Source organism: Engraulis encrasicolus, chromosome 17 (genome assembly GCF_034702125.1).
Source record: "Engraulis encrasicolus isolate BLACKSEA-1 chromosome 17, IST_EnEncr_1.0, whole genome shotgun sequence".
Classification (NCBI taxonomy): Eukaryota; Metazoa; Chordata; class Actinopteri; order Clupeiformes; family Engraulidae; genus Engraulis; species Engraulis encrasicolus.
In genome coordinates this window covers 28,542,158-28,562,157 of record NC_085873.1, presented here as the reverse complement: position 1 = coordinate 28,562,157, position 20,000 = coordinate 28,542,158, and the positions used below count along the sequence as shown (strand labels likewise).

Sequence of the window (20,000 nt, the reverse complement as noted above, 5' to 3'; positions counted from 1 at the left end):
AGAGAGGGAAGGCGTGTGCATGTGTAGATGTGAGCCTGTGTGTGTGTGTGTGTGTGTGTGTGTGTGTGTGTGTGTGTGTGTGTGTGTGTGTGTGTGTGTGTGTGTGTGTGTGTGTGTGTGTGTGTGTGTGTGTGTATGTGTGTGTGCGTGCGTGCATGATGTGTTCATGTTTGTGCTACTGGTGCTTCACCAGAGTCTGAGATATCATTAGGGCTTGGCCGGTCTTGAAATAACCCACCACTGGGCTGGCTGGCTGGTTGGCATATCATAACTGATTTATTTACTGTCTGTTAGAAAGCAAGTCCTGGCCTGCTGCTGCTGATTCACAACACTAGACTGGGCCACACAGAACAAAAAAAGTTAGAGCCAAATATAAATTGGGTCAACTCTGCAAGTGTTGCGTAATATTGCCAAATTTACTGTTTGGGATTCATATCACAGCTGATGTAGAGTGAAGCTAAAGAAAAGCCTTGGCCTGCTGACAGGGCCACTGACAGCTTTGTCCGGGCCCAGGACAAAGTCATCTGAAAGGTCCCCACTAAGCCTAATTGATACAATGTAAAGAGGATTCTACGTAGGTGCCCTCTCTGGGTGCCCTTGGATAACTGTCCAATTTGCCCCCCAGGCCCTGTCAGCACCCTTGCCAGCTGATGCACTTCACGACTGGACCACACATTACAGCAAATGTTGCTGTATTAACTTAAAACATAAAGAGTTGAATGTAATGCTCTTTCTATTTGGACCTACTCTTAAATTAACACTGCATCACACACACACACACACACACACACACACACACACACACACACACACACACACACACACACACACACACACACACACACACACACCATCACCACATCATCTTTATCCAGACGTAGTTTGGATTACGACGGCACTGGTGTATGACTGTTTTTTATGTTAATATAGTCAACCATGACTGTTAAGATTCCCAAAAAATCAGTGGTGTAGTCTACGTAGAACGCAGGTATACGGAGTATACACACTTCTAAATTTTAGGGGCTTCAGTATACCCACTTAAAATTGATTGATTCATTGTTTAGAATAGCATAAATATATACAGTATACCCACTTCAAAAAATGCTCGAATATACAGTATACCCACTTCAAAAAAGTAGACTACACCGCTGAAAAAAATGTACTGTTGTCTTGGTCTGTGTCAATTCCCTGTTTAGTTTATTATCTCTGTGTATTACTGTGTGAGTTTGTATCACAGCTGATGTGGAGTGCTACTGTTTTAGCCTGTTGGTCCACTACTCTGGACCAGAGGGTAGAGGTCCAAAGAGTTCAGGCTGAGGTGACGAAATGCATAGTTAAAAACCAGTGTTCTTTCAACACTTAAGAGTACTCTGGGACCAATTAATTAGGCAATTAAGTAATTAACCAGTGCTCTCCCCCATCCTCCTCCATGACTGAGGTACCCTGAGCATGGTACCGTCCCGATGCACTGCTCCCTTGGGGCGCCATTGAGGGCTGCCCCCTTGCACGGGTGAGGCATGAATGCAATTTCGTTGTGTGCAGTGTTCACTTGTGTGCTGTGGAGTACTGTGTCACAATGACGATGGGAGTTGGAGTTTCCCAGTTGGGCTTTCACTTCACATAATTCTGCACTGTAATGGTGTTATACTGAACTTAAAACTATGATTCTACCCCCTTTCCTTGTTAAAGGTACACTGTGCAGGAAATGGTCAAAAAAGGTACTGCAACTATGCTGCTCATTGAAACTGGGCTGCCTATTGTCAAATTTGATCTTTACATGAAAGTTTACTAAGTAATAAACAAATATTTCCTAGAATGGTCCAAGTAGAGTCATTTTTGCAGCTAAAAACGGCTATTTTTGGAAATTCAAAATGGCGGACCATGGAGAAGATCCCCCTTTTCATGTATGAAAAGTGCAATTTTTCCAGTCATAATGAATACTTACAATTTGATGGTGGTGGTAAGTATTCATGAAAAAGGTAACATTAGTGAATGGGCAGCATGAATTCTGGAAATAAACAACTAAAAATCTCACACAGTGTCCCTTTAAAAATGAATAAACACCATTACAGTATTTGAAATGATTTACAGTATGCCTCAATGAAATGGGTGATTTCCTTTTCAACATGTTTTTGCAGAATAATTACACCCCACAGAGATACTAACCTAAATGGGGAATGATGACACAGACCAAGACAACAATAATTTTTTTTGGAATCCTAACTGTCATGGTTGACTATATATTAACATAAAAAAAAGTTACACACCAGTGCCATCGTAATCCAAACTATGTACATCTGGATATTAGGAAAAAGATGGTGTGTGTGTGTGTGAGTGTGCGTGTATGCGTGTGTGTGTTGATGTTTCTGAACGTGGTTTTCCTCTGAAAGTGTGTGCAGCGTTGGCAGCAGTGTGTGTGTGTGTGTGTGTGTGTGTGTGTGTGTGTGTGTGTGTGTGTGTGTGTGTGTGTGTGTGTGTGTGTGTGTGTGTGTGTGTGTGTGTGTGTGTGTGTGTGTGTGTGTGTGTGTGTGTGTGTGTACTGTACAGTAATCTGATAGGTGGACCACAGTGTTTCCGCTATCTGGATCTCAGCTGGCATTCCACAGAGGAAGCATCTGAGTTTAGAGAATGCCGGAAATGGCAGCTCTGCATCAAAAGACAAGCCAACACCAACACCATCAACCACTGATATGCCCCCCTATGCAGACACACACACACACACACACACACACAGACACACAGACACACACACACACACACACACACACACACACACACACACACACACACACACACACAGACACACACACACACACACACACACACACACACACACACACACACACACACACACACAGACCCACACACAGAGACAGACACACACACCACCATCTACTGATATGGCCCCTATTCACTATGCAGTATGCACGCACGCACGCACGCGCGTGCACACACACGCGCACACACACACACATACACACACACACACCACTCACACCTTCCTCTCCATTCTCTGGGGCGAGCCTCAACAGGCTATGCCTAGGTACAGTAGTGTTTCACACCGTATTATATACCCACAACACCCCCCCACAACAACTCTCCATTATTATATTTCACCCAGGTGGCAATCCCAACACCCCCCCCACCCCCCATCTCCATCTCCATCTCTACTCACAACATCAGCCTTCAAAGGTTTGAAAAAAATGTTGCTGTGCTGTACACGCCATGCATCACTGCACTGTGCTGGATTTCACGGGATCTGAAGATCAGTGACGGTCCGATACGCAGGTTTTACTGTAGGCTACTAGAGATTGCAAGGCCTAGGACTTCCATGTGTTATATCAAGAGATTTGCTATACAGCTTTGCACTCCACCCGTAGCTCATGGCCAGGGCTAGATTAAGATAGCCTGGGGCCACTAGGCTACAGGTTCACTTTTGGGCCCAACAACAGGCAAATTTAGCGAAAAATGTACATAGACAGTGTAATAATTACACTCTAGAAATTCAGGATAATATGTCTAGCAACTGCACTCAACACAATGGGTGATTTTTTCAATATTGCGTCTTGTCACAATTCTGCAATTTTTCACTTTTGGGAAATCAGGGGCCCCTGGCAGGTGGGGGGCCCTAGGCTGCAGCCATACCTAGCCTGTGCATTAATCCGGCCCTGCTCATGGCCTCAGCAGCAGCTTATCAAGATCAGTGGTGGTCGGATAACCAAGTTTTACTGTAGGCTACAAGAAGTTACATCGCGCTACCTTGTATTTGTTGTAGGCTATCAAGAGATTTACTACAATCAGCCTTGTCCCACATTAAATAGCTTATCAACACACCTCTTTAACCAGTTTATATAAAGCCCATTCTATGGTGCAGTCTATGGCTGCCTCCTTCAGCCGAGCTCGCCCCCCACATCGGGAGGCTCTGGATTTTCGGATCCCGCCATGGCATTTTCATTGCCGCCCCGGCCGTGGGCTTCCATATTTCTCCACTACTGTGAACGCTCCGTCATGATTTATGGACAAAAAAATAACTTTCCATTGCCGTTGTGTTGTGTTTTAGTCTCTGTATGTCTTTGAATGTCTGTTCATGTTTTTGTTTTATGTTACATGTTCTGTAAAGCGTCTTTGGGTATTTAGAAAAGCGCTATACAAATTTGATGTATTATTATTATTATTATTATTATTATTATTATTATTATTATTATCAGTGTATTTATAATGAGTTATAATGTGTCTAAAAAAAATCTACAACAAAAAAAACATGCCCACCTTGCCCTGATGCCCAGTTGCCTATTACTGTCCCAACATCATATAAAAGTTCTGGCTCAATTCTGGACCTTCTGGACCTGTGTGTGTGTGTGTGTGTGTGTGTGTGTGTGTGTGTGTGTGTGTGTGTGTGTGTGTGTGTGTGTGTGTGTGTTTGAGATAGAGAGAGAGAGAGAGAGAGAGAGAGAGAGAGAGAGAGAGAGAGAGAGAGAGAGAGAGAGAGAGAGAAAGAGAAAAAGAGTGAGTGTGTTTTGAGTAGAACTCCCTGAAAGATGCATAAATAAAGTATATGACGATGACACAGCGCAAATGCTGAGCATGAACTCACATCTCCCAACAATGAATTATTCAAACACATCAACTCAGCAAGACAGCGTGGGGAGCAAACGAACTAACGAACAAGTGAACCAACGTACTGACAGGATGACGGGAAGGAAAATATATTCTGCAAAACACGACAGTTCATGGCCTCAACTGACATGACATTGCCTCAACTGGCATGTGGTGAAAGCATGTGTGGTATATATATTTGTGTGAGTGTGTGTGCTCGTGTGTGTGTGCGCGCACATGTGTGTGTGTGTGTTCGCGTGCTTGCGTACGTGTGTGTGTGCGTGCGTGCGTGCGTGCGTGCGTGCGTGCGTGCGTGTGTGTGTGTGTGTGTGTGCGTGCATGTGTGTGTGTGAGCATTCATGCATGCATATTCATGTGTCTGTGCACATGTGTGTGCATTCAAGCCCAAGCCCAAGCCCAAGTGTAGTTACACTGTTATTGCTCGTGGACAGCAGAGAGTAGTTTGTGTGTTGCGGACCATTAAGTGGGAAAGCTGACAGGACAGGAGCCAATAGAATGATGCATAGCCCAGCAATTCCTCCAAGGGAGCAGGGAAGCCACCAAGGGGGTACCAAACGGGCCTGTTGACCTGGGACCAGGGAGAGCGGGGGCCCAGAATTAGGACCTAATTGCATTGTATGTATTGGTTGGGGGGCATTGTGATGACTTGGACCAACAAAAGCTTTCAGGGGCCCTACAAGGAAGAAACCAAAACGCCTTCATCTGTAAGAGTTGGCAGAATTGAAATTGATCAAGCAGGCCTTTTATGTGAAGAAATAACATGTGGGGTCAAGATTTGGACCAGACTTGTACATCTAAAACTGGGCTCACACGCCTCCCAATGTGCTATCCTCATTTGACTTGGCACACAAAAGCTTACAGCAGGGAAGCCGACAAGGGGGGACACATGGGTCAGTTGTCCCGGGCCCAGGGCGCCATAAATGGGTCCTCATTACATTGAATGTGTTGGGTGGGGGGCCCTTTCAAAGGGCTTTGTCCTGGGCGCAGCCAAAGCTGTCAGTGGCCCTGCATACAGATAACCCTAACCCTTACTAACTAGTAAAACGTTTTGTTGTATGGGTTCAGGGCAAGAACAATTGTAGGCTATATGCTGTAATGTTACAGACCGTTGCACTGTGTAGGATGGTGACCAGAGTAGGTATGCTGCTCATTGATCATGTGATCTTTATTTGCTAAATTTGACTAATATTAACTAGTATGACCAAAGTACAGTTTTGCAGTTTTTAGTTTTGCGGCTAAAATAGTGTATTTATGTACATTCAAAATAGCAGACAGAGAGAAGATCCACCTTTTCATGTAAAGTGCCATTTTTCCAGTCATAATGGATACTTACAACTTGATTCACATTTGTGAATGGGCAGCATTAATTCTGGAAATAAAGCGCTAAAAATATTACACAATGCACCTTTAAACTGCAACTAATAAATTTAACAGTGACATAAAAGTGGGATTGACTCACTATTTGCTGAAAAAGCTCACCTACTGCACATCCTATTCAACATTGCTATGCCATTGCAGAGAGTCTTGGGTTTGGTAACAACCAGATTATTAATAGAGGTTAAGAGAGATTTAAAACTCATTTATTCACCACCACTTCATAACATACAATATTTCCCTACAACATCTCCCCTCGACATGAGATTATTAATAGAGACTCTTCATGAAAGGCTAATAATGTTTGTGATGTCACAGATTAAAACCACGAAAGGCCCTTTGTTTAAAAGAAAAGCACAAACTGTAAGACGTGACCTGACCCCCCTGGATTAACTTCTGTCATCCTTCCTTCCTTCAGGATGTGACATATCTGAGGTCCCTGTGTTTCCTCCCGATCCCCGTCCTGTCTTCCTGTGACACGATCCACAGAGGAACTGACTCAATAAACACACACATACACAAAGACAAAAACAGTCATTCGCTCACTCTCTGACATTCGCTGACACACACACACTCACACACACACATACACACTCTCTCTCTCTCTCGCTCGCTCGCTCGCTCGCTCGCTCTCTCTCTCTCTCTCTCTCTCTCTCTCTCTCTCTCTCTCTCTCTCTCACACACACACACACACACACACACACACACACACACACACACACACACACACACACACACACATAATCTTTATCTATGGCCTATCTGTCACACACACTCTACATCTCTCTCTCTCTCTCCCCTCTCCAACACACAAACACACACACACACACACAGACTCTCTCTCTCTCTCTCTCACACACACACACCACACACACACACACACACACACACACACACACACACACACACACACACACACACACACACGCACACGCACACGCACACACACACACACCAGACACACCATCCTCTCCACCACCCTCTGACTCAAGCCTGACCCATGTTGCTCACATCACACAGGCTTCCCGGCTGACAGCATCAGCCAACACCAGTCCCAACTCCCAACCACATGCCACCACACGCTCTATGGCACAGCTCCTCCACTGTCAGCACTGCCCTCTTCACGCCTCTGCTGGTCTGGTGGTCTGGTGACCCCTGAGCTCCACAGCAGGCTATTATGAAAATTGCATTGCATTTGTTGTGTAGCCTATCTGTTGTAGCCTATCTTTGGCCCACAGGCATACAAAGTGTAGGCCAGTGTTTCTCAACCTGTTTTGAACAAATAGGCTACCCCCTTTACCTCATCAGAAGTCTGCCAACGCCCCCCCCCCCCNTAGTATTAAAAATGAATTAGACTATAGTGTGTCCCCTCTTAGCTGTGTCTTGCTCAACGCCCTTCGAGGGCTCTCTAACGACCCCTGGGGGCTGTAGAGCTTTCAGTAATTTTACTTCAGTGCTTTATTGCACGCGCACCTTCCACCAAGCGAAGTCTCTCTGTTGGATAAAATATTGTTTTTTCTGCATTTGCATCACATAATAAAATTGTTAAATCGCGTAGCCTATTCGGACATGCAGTATTCTGAAACCTGCATAACATTGCAACTAGTTAGATTCATATTGAATAATGTCACATTTGGGCTAATAAAGGATGACTGCCATACATGGCGCCATTTAAAAAATGAATGAGCACACTATAGCCTAGTCATTTAACAATATGGTGAAATAAGGGGGGGATTGTGTCAATGCCATCTACTCAGACTATTCAAGAAAGAAACAGTTGTTCACTGTCCAGGGAAATCCCCATGCGTGGAACAGAGATTGCTCTCTTGTATTAATCAATAATGAAGAGAAAGAATCGCGACCACGGTGGAAAAAACGTAGCCACCCGTGGATATCACGAGAGTCTGTGGATGGCATAGTCCGGCCGCTGTCTTTATGGTTTATGAACAGCTTTCTTGCATATTTTAAACCTCCTGTTCGTAAATGTAGTCTACCAGACGGAGAAGCGCCAAAATTACTCCTACGGTAGACTACATCCCAGAAACGGGATAAACATAGCTCGCTGACAGTCAAGTGTTGATGTGCCCAGCGAAGCGCCCTATAGTGCCACGGACAAATTCCACCTATTACTGAAATTGGATATCACAAGGTAACGTTGGTGTTCTCGGAACGGCAGCAACAATACTGAGGGCATTGAGTGTATGGAGTCTCCGTCGGGAAATCTTACCTTACTGAGGAATTTCAGTAGGCTACTGCAGCCACAGGGTCCGCGCATCAACCGGTAGCTTATACATAAACTGTCTTTCCTTGAAATCTGTCAGTTATGTCAATACATAACTCCACCATCCACGTGACATATAACGGCTGAAAGGTGTGAATTATTCGTCCAATAATCACCTTTTCAAAACTGAGGCTTGTATCCCCGAGAGTTCCTTGGCGCGCTCAAGCGCGAGGTGAAATGGCAGGTTCAACAGATACAATATCCTTTCCGGAGGGAGCGACCGCTATATTTCCACATGGAAGCCCGGACAGGGCGGCGAGTTTCAGTCAGTCGGTGTGTAGAACAAGTTCAGTTTCACAGTCTAAATGCGCCTACGCGCGCGGACGGCAATAGTGTGAGAGGCGACGTCGAAGCGGCTGTCAGACGTCACGAGCCAATCGTCAGCCTTCATAGGCGTCGGCTCTCGGGCTTTCATTCATATCCACTTGCCCAGTTTTCACTGAGCGCAACATACAAAACAAAACAAAGCTGACTCAACGGTCCGTCATACTTGTGAGATTAACGCCAGAAAAAAATCAAATCACAGTAGGCTATGGGAGTTAGGTTATAAGAATGCGCAGAAGTGAAGGGACAATATTAGGTCGAAAGTTGTGGGCAATAGGCTACTCAGTAGTGAATCCTGACTTCAGAGCTTTAGGTCCCCCCAATTCCAACTCACCCCCTGCCAGTTACAGTTTTCTCAGGGAGCAAATGTGAAGCCCTCATCCATCCCTAAAACATTCCCACCACTGCCTTCATTTCATGGTTGATCAACCCAGACCAGCAGTCAGTCAGGCAGCCTGCCTCAGCTGTGGACGTCTACTGCACACATCTGAAAATATGTCCTGGTGGCTTTATATAATCTCCACCGTAAAAAAAATGGGGCATGCGGTGCCATGAATAGCCTTAGATTTTCTTCCCAGTGTGTAAAATCACACAGAATAATAGTCTGGATGAAATAATCACAGCACGCCAGATGGGAGAGTGGACTGAAGTGTGATGGAGAGTTGGCAAAGCTCTGTTACATCTAGAAAGGGCTGGACGGGTAATCTAGCATACAGGGCATATTCCCGGTGGGCCAACAGTCGTCAGGGGCCAATGCTTATCTTTCTTGTGTGTGTTTTTGTGTGTGCAATTTTCCCTTTTGAGATCGACCCACAAATTAGAGTGGGCAGCCCATTGGTGAGTCCTTAGTAGACTACAGTGGAAGGAGCCCATCATAATTGTAGTATGGGCTGGGCTATGCCAAAAAAAAAAACCCACGCCTTTTTTTTGTCTCAGCCCAGCCCTGACAACAGGCTGCGGAGTCACAGGCCGCGTCCATATTTCTCCCATTGAGGTTATTTTAGGAGCATATCGTGCAGACTGATTTGACAGACAGCTGTGATCCAGATGAAATGGGAGATTAAGCGGCCATACCGTGTGACTGGTGGTGGTGGTGTTTTTACTGAGGTTTAGGAGAATCGACGCGAGGGACACAAATCAGTAGCCTTCCCTCACACAGAGGTGGAACAATTGAAGTTTACATCAGATATTGGTGGGGAAGCGGATGGGGGGGGGGTGTAGAGTAAGGTAGAATTGGATTACATGAAATTGAGTTGAGGGGCTTTTCAGATGACTTCAGGTGACTATGGTGCATAGTCGGCTACACAGTGGCTTAAAGACCACAGTATAGGCAGGGGTGGTAATTTTGGGTGTGAGTAACCCATCAATTGAAATTCACGCCAGTCATGTTATTGTGTGGGTGTGAGTGTCAGGTGCACATTATTACATTACATTACATTACATTGCACTTAGCTGACGCTTTCATTGTATTCAAAGCGACTTACAGTTACTATTTTCAGAGTATTGGTTACAGTCCCTGGAGCAATGTGGGGTCAGGTGCCTTGCTCAAGGGCACTTCAGCCATGGATGGAGAGGTCAGGGGGGATTCGAACCTGCAACCCCTAGATTGAAAGACCAACTCTCTAACCACTAGGCCACGGCTGCCCCACGGCTGCACATACAGTAGGCCCTACATTGCATGTCATAGAATGGCAACTTAATGGCCCTGCCGTGGCCATCCGGTAGGGCACTCGCCTGCCTTTGCCGACCCCCTCCCAGTCTCTCTCCCTATTCGCTTCCTGTCTACCTCTTGTACTGTCCTGTCCATAATAAAGTCTAAAAAGACCATAAAAAATGTAGAATGAGAACTTAAATGCCCCAGATTGAAATCCAGATGTAGCGGATACCTACTAGCAGAGTTCGGCGGTAGGATGTTAGTAAATGTCCCTCGCAAAGCCTCAAACAGTAGCGCTGAGCTGTCTGGGCCTTTAGCTCAGCGGTATTGTACTGTGCCTCCCATGCCAAACTGGACCGTGAAACTGGTTGGTCGCGGGTTCGAGCTCAGAGTGGCGGACTGCACAGGATGATCTTGATTACATTGGTGCCATAGACCCGGGTGGGAGTGACTTTTAGGGGATTGAGTGTAACGAATGCCATCTATCAGAATTCGACGGAAGAACGTTAGTCAATCTCCCTCCCGAAGACTCATACAGTATTGGTAGCGCTGTGGCTGAACTATTGGTCTGGACCTTTAGCTCAGCGGTATCGTACTGTCCTCGGACTGGACCCCGTTGACTGGTCGGTCACAGGTTCGAGCCGCGAGTGGCAGACTGCGCAAGATGATCTTGGTTACATTGGCAGGGGTGGTGGTGGCGTTGGGTGTAAATAGCCAATGGATTTAAGTTTAACCGCTTAGCGCAGCACTATGGCTCTCTATAATGTCATGGCAATGCTGTTATGATGTAGTTAAAGGCCAACTTCCGATAAAACTCAGTTTTACTCACTCCTTTCGAAGATCGGACGGTCACCCCAAGTTAAACTCACTAGCAAGGCTCTCATAGCGGTGCGTCAACTCTCCTGGCTGTGTTTCCCGGTGTTTCCCAATTTACATAAATATTGCAGAGAAACGAGCGAATCACGAAAGCCTTTCTGTGTTTCGTCACGTCGAAAGAAGGCGTTGCCCACAAAGGTTTATATCGACCCATTTATCTAAAAACATGTCGAGTAATTTTTTTCTGCTTGTTTTCAAAACCAGCAATGTCTGGTGGCCCGAAACATAGCTTAGCTTAGCTATCAGCTGGTTGCTACTCTCAGGTACACACACAGCACAAAGCCTCATACATAAAGCCGGCTCACTCTGGTTGCTCCGTGCCTGCAGCTCGCCTAGGGGTCGCTGTCGAAAGAGCACAGCCCTGAATGGAGCCTGCACGCCTCCGTTGGCGCCCCTGTAGTGCAGTACCACCCGGGGAAGTGGCGACTCTGTTTCCCATTACATTCTCTCCAAGTAGTGGAGGACTGAGCCAATCAGAGACGCGTTTCTTCGAGAGCAGGAGGAGTGAGCCAATCAGAGACGCATTTCCACGAGAAACACGGAACACTCTCTCGTTTCTCCACAAGCCACCTTGCCAGCTTGCAAAAACGTCTTGAAACAAAGCAACCAGAACGTTTTTTAAAACAGGACCAACGCGTAACACATTCAATAACAATTGGGAACACGGCAATATTAATTAAATGACGTTGAGAGGCCATCTTTAAGCATTTTCAGGAAATGAATAGGGTCGCTCGGGACACCTCTGCTGCAGTAAGGGGCTACGCCAGTCGTGGTATTGTGTATGTGTGAGTGTCACAGAGAGACACTACAGTAAATTGTGTGTCATAGAATGACCACTATAACACCACAGTTTGAACTGTAGACAGGGGTTGGGCTGTTGGTGAGGTCTGACCGTGGGTGTAAATAACCAATCGAGGGCACATATGGGAAAAAAGAAAATCAGCTAGGCCCCTGTTTCACGGTGACCGTGGTAACTGTAATGGGATTTGTGTGGCCATGCAGGGACAATGAAGTGAGTGAGGGGGGACCATGGCATAAATCTCTAGTTGCAGGAAGAAAGGACCGTTTGTCTGCCAAGAAGTCACTCACCACGAGCCCAGGCGTACTGAATAGGGTAACACTGTGAATGCAAAAAACTGCACAAAGACGCAAACAGGAAGGCCATGGAAGGACCAGCATTTAACAGAGCTCTTGGGGTCCAAAACTCTCCCCCACGCACACTTAGAAAAACACCAGTGTTTAATATACCTTTTTCAGAGTTGAAATGAACTCCATTTTAAATAACATTTGGTCCCACACTCAAAATAGTGTAAATTTGACTCTTTGTGAAGTATTTTCAGTGAAGTATTTTCAGAGTTGAGAGCTACTCTTGTCTACAGAGTTAATTTCTTGGGGGGCCCAAAACTCTCCCTCCATCTTAAGAAAATCTTGGATTACCATGGTTAAGGTGCTGTACCATAAACTGGGGACTTGGTTTCAAGTCTGACCCGAAATCATCTCCCAACACGTTCCCATCTCTCTCCCACTCACTTCCCACATCTGAGGAAAAAAAGCATAAAACCCCCAAAAAATTCCTCAAATGTAAATGTCTTAGAAGTTACAAGTAGAGTATCAGCCAGCCATGACGTGAAACTGTGCGTTCTAGAACTTCTAGTTTGTAGTAATTTTGGACCACTGCTAACCTCAAATAAAGAAAGAACGAGTCCGCAAGGAAGCATTTTGGTGTGCATGTGGCAGCACTGTACAAAACACCAATTACGTGGTTCCTGTAAACGTTTGGCAGCTCCTGTGTGTGTGTGTGTGGGGGTATGTGTGTGTGTGAGTGTGTGTGTGTTTCTATGTACCTATGTGTTTGTCTCTTTACATTTCTGTGTGTGTGTGTCTGTGTGCGTGTGTGTGTGTGTTTCGAGGACGTTGTCAGGGGGGTTGGGTAGTGTGTGTGAAGGAATAGGGAGCTGGGCTGCCTGAGGATCCCCCTGTCCCCTTCTCCTTCCTGCAAATCAGAAGCAGAAGCAGCAGCAGCAGCAGCCTTCTTCTAGGATGCACGAACAAACTTCCGGCCGTAATTTTCCACTGCACTACACTAGCACACAGCTCCTTTTCAGGAGACGCAGAACAACAAAAGCCAGTCATTACGGCATGTTCTATCTATAGGGTTAATGCCGTGACAATCCAGAGAGTGTGACAGAGAAAGTATAGTTACTATGATGTAGTTAGTTTACTACATCTTACAGCATCAGTACTGTACAAAACTACTATTGTCCTTAAAGGATAGTTCCGGCGTAAAATGAAAGTTTCACCATCGCTTTCCCATGCCACATAATGTATCTAATGATGAGCCATTCTGGGCAATGCCGCGCCGTTATGGTGTTAGCTAATTTTAAGCTTTTTGGCGAAAAACGCAGCCAATGCATCACGGCGGGGCCAATTATAGGCCTATTATTTTCTGATGTTTCCCCGCTATAAACAACTTCAAAAACGATACACACTTCATCACAAAGGTCTCGTCAATCAAACCGAGGCAAAGAGACGATCATCGGACCACACAGTCTTTCACTGGCCAGTGTTTTCAGAGGTGTCTCACTTGCAACTCTCTGACCCGGATGCAGGCTACTCAATCAGGTGGCTATGTAGGCTAAACATGGTCCGCGGTTCTTACACCGGCTGCGACCGTAAAATGAAAAGCTGGAACCCTGACCGTTTTCACCGACTGCCACTGTCTAAACCAGCCATATTACAGGAATGGCTAATAGCATCAGAAGTGGACTACCGTGTGTGCAGGCAGCAGATTTGAAGAGTTGTATGGAGAGTACCGGTGGCAGATGGACACTCCCAACTGAGGACACTCCCAACTGAGATCACTCCCGGACGTGTAGCCCCAGGTGGTTTTATCACTCCCAGACGTTCGATAAGGTAGGCAGACTACTCTTACAAAGTAATTGCAACACGGTATAATATAACATGGATTCAACTTTGTAATAACACACCACTGGTGGTGTACTTACATTCTAGTACGACTTTATAAAAAAATCCTCCAGCCCTCCTCCGTTGCGTAATGGTCCATCTGACCTCGCGCGCCCTGGTCAATTAGTGTCTACTTCACTGAAACTACTCTAGCATGCTTGACATCAACCACATCGAATGCCTCAGGTCGCACAATTTCACAATTTCACTTGCCATCCCGCGCTAGTTTGTTTTGACAGTTTATTATCTCCTGTAGTGGGCTACATTTACTGCACCTGTATGCCTTCCCAAAACAGAGTGCTAGCTGGCAAAGACGCGCGGTGTTGCAACCAGTTTCACAGATTCAAAGACACTCAAGATTCATGAGCCAGACACATTTACACATGTTTCTCTCTCTTCAAACATACCTCCATAGCCATGCGCCTTTTTGGTACAGCATTCATCTTTAGACGGTTTCGTTTAGGTGTTCCAGCTCCCTTACTCTTCTTGTAGCCTAGTCATCATCCTCGAAATGCTCCCTCCACACACGGTAGTAGCGATCCCTCAGGGTTTTTATGTCAGTTTCGTCCACTTCTAATGCTATTATCCATTCCCATAATATGGCTGGTTTAGACAGTGGCAGTCGGTGAAAACGGTCTGGGTTCCAGCTTTTCATTTTACGGTCGCAGCCGGTGTAAGAACCGCGGACCATGTTTAGCCTACCTAGCCACCTGATTGAGTAGCCTGCATCCGGGTCAGAGAGTTGCAACAGTGAGACACCTCTGAAAACACTGGCCATTGAAAGACTGTGTGGTCGGATGATCGTCTCTGCCTTGGTTTGATTGACGAGACCTTTGTGATGAAGTGTGTAGCGTTTTTGAGGTTGTTTATAGCGGGGAAACATCAGAAAATAATAGGCCTATAATTGGCCCCGCCGTGATGCATTGGCTGCGTTTTTCGCCAAAAAGCTTAAAATTAGCTAACACCATAACGGCGCGGCATTGCCCAGAATGGCTCATCATTAGATACATTATGTGGCATGAGAAAGCGATGGTGAAACTTTCATTTTACGCCGGAACTATCCTTTAATCAAATCATTACTATAATACATAGACACATTATTAATATTATTAGTATACTGTGAACATCATTCTTAACAGTGATTAATAAAATTACATGTGTGGGAATTAGAGTTCAGTGCTGTAACAGCACTTCTACGTTATACACCTCTGCCTGGAATGATTCCTAATACTTAGTGAAGTAATTTTCTTAAGTGATTATTGCAATGATTTTGTCCAGAGATTCACTCAGAATCATGTCAAGGTCCACTCCCAAGCACAAAATCCTTGGAAAGTGTTTCCACATGAACTGCCCAGAGACATTCCAAAGATTTGGATTCCTCCAGGTTCTAGATTCTTCTTGTTGATAAACTCTGCTATTTCATCTGTGAAGAAGTCGAAGATTGAAAACAGCGTCATGCAAGCAGAGCTGAATTGCCAGAGTGGGCAGGGGCGCTGACAGCTTTGGCTGGGCCCAGGACAAAGCCTTCTGAAATGGCCCCCAACCCAATACATACAATGTAATGAGGACCCAATTATGGGCCCCAATCTCCCAGGCCCGGGACAACTGACCCCTTTGCTCCCCCCTTGTCGGCTTCCCTGAGAGTGGGCACTGCAGTATTTTCACAAACGGGGCCAGGCCAGTAGCCACGGGGCTATTGTGCCGTGCAAAGGACAAGAGAAAAGACAAAGTTGAGTTTTTGTGATGAATACCATTGTGGTTTCTGGGACAGAAAAATAAGTATTGGTTTAATCCCATGATAAAATATCTTGAGTCCATTTTGTTTTGGGGTGAAAAACAAAAATCATTCGCAACACTGAAACACACATTCAAGCAGTAGATTTTAGTAGCTTTATTTACATGGTATTTTACAGTATATATTTCGGTAACGCTTTAGAATAAGGTTCTTCTAATAAGCGTTTATTGTCACTAGAAAGCAGGTAGTAATACCCTTACAAGTGCCCAATAACATGCATATTAACTTTGTTAACATGCTTATTAACGTTGTTAACATCTGATGAGTAACTTTATTTGAGTAAAAGCATGAAAATCGGTACACATGGCAGCCATCTGGAAAATTTAGTTTTTTTCCCAATGCCTCCATATCTACTATTAGTCAGCATATCAAGATGGATATGTGTGCCGATGTAAATAATACAAAAAAATAAACCACTATAAATACATAATAAGCAGCTTATAAGCTGTTAACAAAGTTAATAAGCATGTTATTGGGCACTTGTAAGGGTATTACTACCTGCTTACTAGTGACTATTGACGCTTATTAGAAGAACCTTATTCTAAAGCGTTACCGTACTGCTGTCACCATGCTCTGCAGTCCCACACCGACCTGCCAGTAAGCGGGGACAAACAGGTTAGTTGTCCCGGGCCCAGGGATAGGGAGGCCTAGCCAGGCTGTGCTCTCCTAGTGACGCAAGACTTTCAGCATTGCAACTAGTCAGGTCAAGAGCAATGCGAGTACTTTCTGAGTTCCTGCAAACACGGGAACTCTTCCCACTTTGTCGGTAAGCAAACAACCAAACGCAAACCAATGGAGGCAGGTCAACCATGCCGTTTGGGAAACGTTAATTGTTATGCTCTTGGTCAGACCAAGTCTCGAAGAAATTTGAACGTCGATGATAATCAGGCTAAGGGAGGCCCAGAATGTGATCCCCCATTACATTGCTTATATTGAAAGGTGGATGCTTTTTTACTCTGAGACCAGCAAAAACTGTCAGCGGCTGGCCTTGGTCCCACAGCTGAGGCAGTCAAGGACTACAAACCCTTTCATGACAACCTCCCTAGTGTAAAAGGGGTGGTCAAAGTCAATCCTTCAGGACAAGGAGAGAGCGTTTACTGGGCATTTATTCTGCCTTGTCTCATCAGCAGACACAGGGAAATAAAACAGTAATGACAGTGAGTCTCATATTGTGGCATGGCTTAATTGATCACCAAAATGGGAATGGACAGGGAAGTAAAGCTATACGGTGACAGGGCAATATACAGTATATGTGGTATAAGTGTGTAGAGCAAAAGAATTGAGAAAAGGCCAAGACAGAACGAGAATGGGCGAGGGAGAGAGAGAGAGAGAGAGAGAGAGAGGGAGAGAGAGAGAGAGAGAGAGAGAGAGAGAGAGAGAGAGAGAGAGAGAGAGAGAGAGAGAGAGAGAGAGATGCAGCACAGGCTGTGGAGTGAGAAAGAGAGAGAACTAGAGAAGAAAAGAGAGATGGTTGAGGGAGAGAGAGAGAGAGAGAGAGAGAGAAAGACAGAGAACGAGAAAGACAGAGAACGAGAGAAGAAAAGAGAGCGAGAAGAAAAGAGAGATGTGTTTTGGGATGCCAGTGGCTCCATAACCATGTGGAAGGCAGTAAGTCCTCAGTGTGTGAGTGACCCGAGTTTAACCCCCTCCTACCCTCACCCCTCTGTCTCTCCTGTTTCAGTTGCACCAGGCGGCTCACAGGATGTGTGTGTCTGTTATCACATCAAAAGAGCCCCTGCGAAGGTCAACTTATCTACACCAGTGGTTCCCAAACTGGGGGCCGGGACCCGTGGGGGTGGTGGTAGTGGAAGTACTGCCTGGGGGGTCCTGGACAGGAGGGACTTAGCTGATATCATGTGGATTTCTTAATTGTTTTCATGCTAACATAATTCTATAAATTGGTTAGTAGTACAGCTTGTATGTCTGGGTAATAGAGGGTTGCTTTGCCTTTCCTGTCAATTTCTAGCAATAGTATACAAATTAATGGAAAATCTAACAATATTAATGGACAGAAAAAGGTCTAAGAATATGGGGGATGGCTCGTGAAACATTGTTAGGTCCAAAAAGGGGTCCTTACACAAAAAAACTTGGGAAGTACTGGGCTGCACAGTAAATTTGCAGTGTAAATTCAACTCTTTAGAGAGTACATTTTTATATCTTCTAAATTGCATTTGGTCGACTCTCCAAGTGTTAGCACTGCATGTTTGTACTGTGAATACTTTGGGTACATTTTGCAGCGTTAATTTGACACTTGGACAGCAGTACCGATACAGAGAGTGTTTAGTTTGACTCTCGGATGTTGAATTGACACTGCAAGAACACTTTCTGTCTACGTGTTTTTTGAACCAGTGTGGTGTTGACATGAGTTACCATTCAAGCAGAGCTAACAAGCTACGTATTACTCTGCACTACTGCACTACAATAGCAACTCTTGGGAGTTAGATTCGGAATAGGGTTTGAGTTGTCTGGTTAAGACCAGACGATCACAAGTGAGATAGTCTGGAGACTATGCAATTTCTCATAGGAAAGGTGTGGTTTACGATTGCCCATGGCTGTTTATTGGGCGTTACGAATGCGTCATTTGGCATGAATGTAGTCCATAACCAATCATGTCAGTTGTATCTATTCAAACAAATGGCAGTCATCGCCTTTCCACCCCTCCCAGCTATTTGATTGGAGCCCAAGATCTGGAACCCTCGCTGAGGGATAGAATCCATGCTGTCTTTCCGATTGGAACGATTGTGCAAAGCAGCATGGGATTTCCCAGGCTAGGCTTTGGGTTTAAGCTATATCAAAAGCCTGTTGGTAGCTCATCTCAATGAAGCAGCCCATATTAACAGAACGCAAGCAAACAGTTGATCAGTTGAATGTTGTCATCTATCCATGGGCAGTCATGGGTAAGCGGTTAGGGCATCAGACTTGTAGCCGAAAGGTTGCCGGTTCGACTCCTGATCTGCCAGGTTGGTGGGGGGAGAAATCAACCTGTACTCTTCTCCATGACTGAGGTACCCTGAGCAGGGTACCGTCCCGCCACACTGCTCCCTAGGGGCGCCATTGAGGGCTGCCCCCTTGCACGGGTGAGGCATAAATGCGATTTAATTGTGTGCAGTGTTCACTTGTGTGCTGTGGAGTGCTGTGTCACAATAACAATGAGTTTGAGTTTCCCTATGGACTTTCATTTCATGCCATATTCTAATAGTAACCTACGTATTTGTCTGGCGTCCTTAGTATGAATCTGACTGGTAATTCAGCGTAACGTTTCTGCAGCAATGTTGTGGTATGACTGAAGTAGTGCTGGCTGTGAACGGAACACACGAGCCTTGAGTCAGGGGATTTGTGGTTTGGCTCACAGAGCCGTCTTTTCAACACCACACGTGTGTGTGTGTATGTGTGCGTGCGCGTGCGTGCGCGTGCGTGCGTGCATGCGCATGTGTGAGTGTGTGTGTGCTTGTGCTTGTGTGTGCATATGTGCAGAACATTGTCTTAGAAGCCAAACAAGGAACAAGGAAATGTACATACCCATTCTCTTTAGTAAAATATTTCATCCAACATTTCTGATAACATCAGTTTTTTTTCTGAAACAAAAAAAGATATTGTTACATTGATTAATGCATCCCGCACCACGATAATACTTGCAACTAAAACACATACTTGTGGAAGGAAGTGTTTTTTTTCCCTTCTTTTTTTTCTTTCCTTACTGGCCATTGGCTGTTTTTCTAGTGGCGATAGCATCAGTATCCCCTCATTCTGAAGGGGATAGAGGGAACAATACCAGGAACTGCTGTGTGTGCGTGGAGTGGAGAGGAGGATGGAAGGATGATGTGTTTTCTCTTCCACTGAAAACACTAAGCTTACCTACCTACCGCACACTGGGGAAGGAGGACAAAACGATCTGTTGTCCCAGGCCCAGGGAGAGGGGGGGGCAAAAATTGGGTCCTCATTGCCTGCATTGCATGTATTGGGGAGTGGAGGGCCCTTTCAGATGACTTTGTCCTGAGGCCGGCAGAAGTTGTCAGTGGGCCTGCTAGGCGCTCTCTAGAGCACCATGTTGTTTACTGGAAGTCAAACCCAAATATAGCACTACCTTGTGGACCATTGATATCTTGCTTTTACGT

General features: G+C 45.4%; 1 protein-coding gene across 1 annotated transcript in view; it reads right to left on the bottom strand.

Moving 5' to 3' along the window:
• rhbdf1b (rhomboid 5 homolog 1b (Drosophila)) overlaps window positions 1-8,901 on the bottom strand; it is a 118,683-nt gene extending 109,782 nt beyond the window's left edge. The window contains exon 1 of the mRNA XM_063220571.1: window positions 8,219-8,901. The gene's annotated coding sequence lies outside the window, so the exon portion shown is untranslated. The remainder of the gene's footprint in view (window positions 1-8,218) is intronic.
• Between the last annotated feature and the right edge of the window lie 11,099 nt (window positions 8,902-20,000).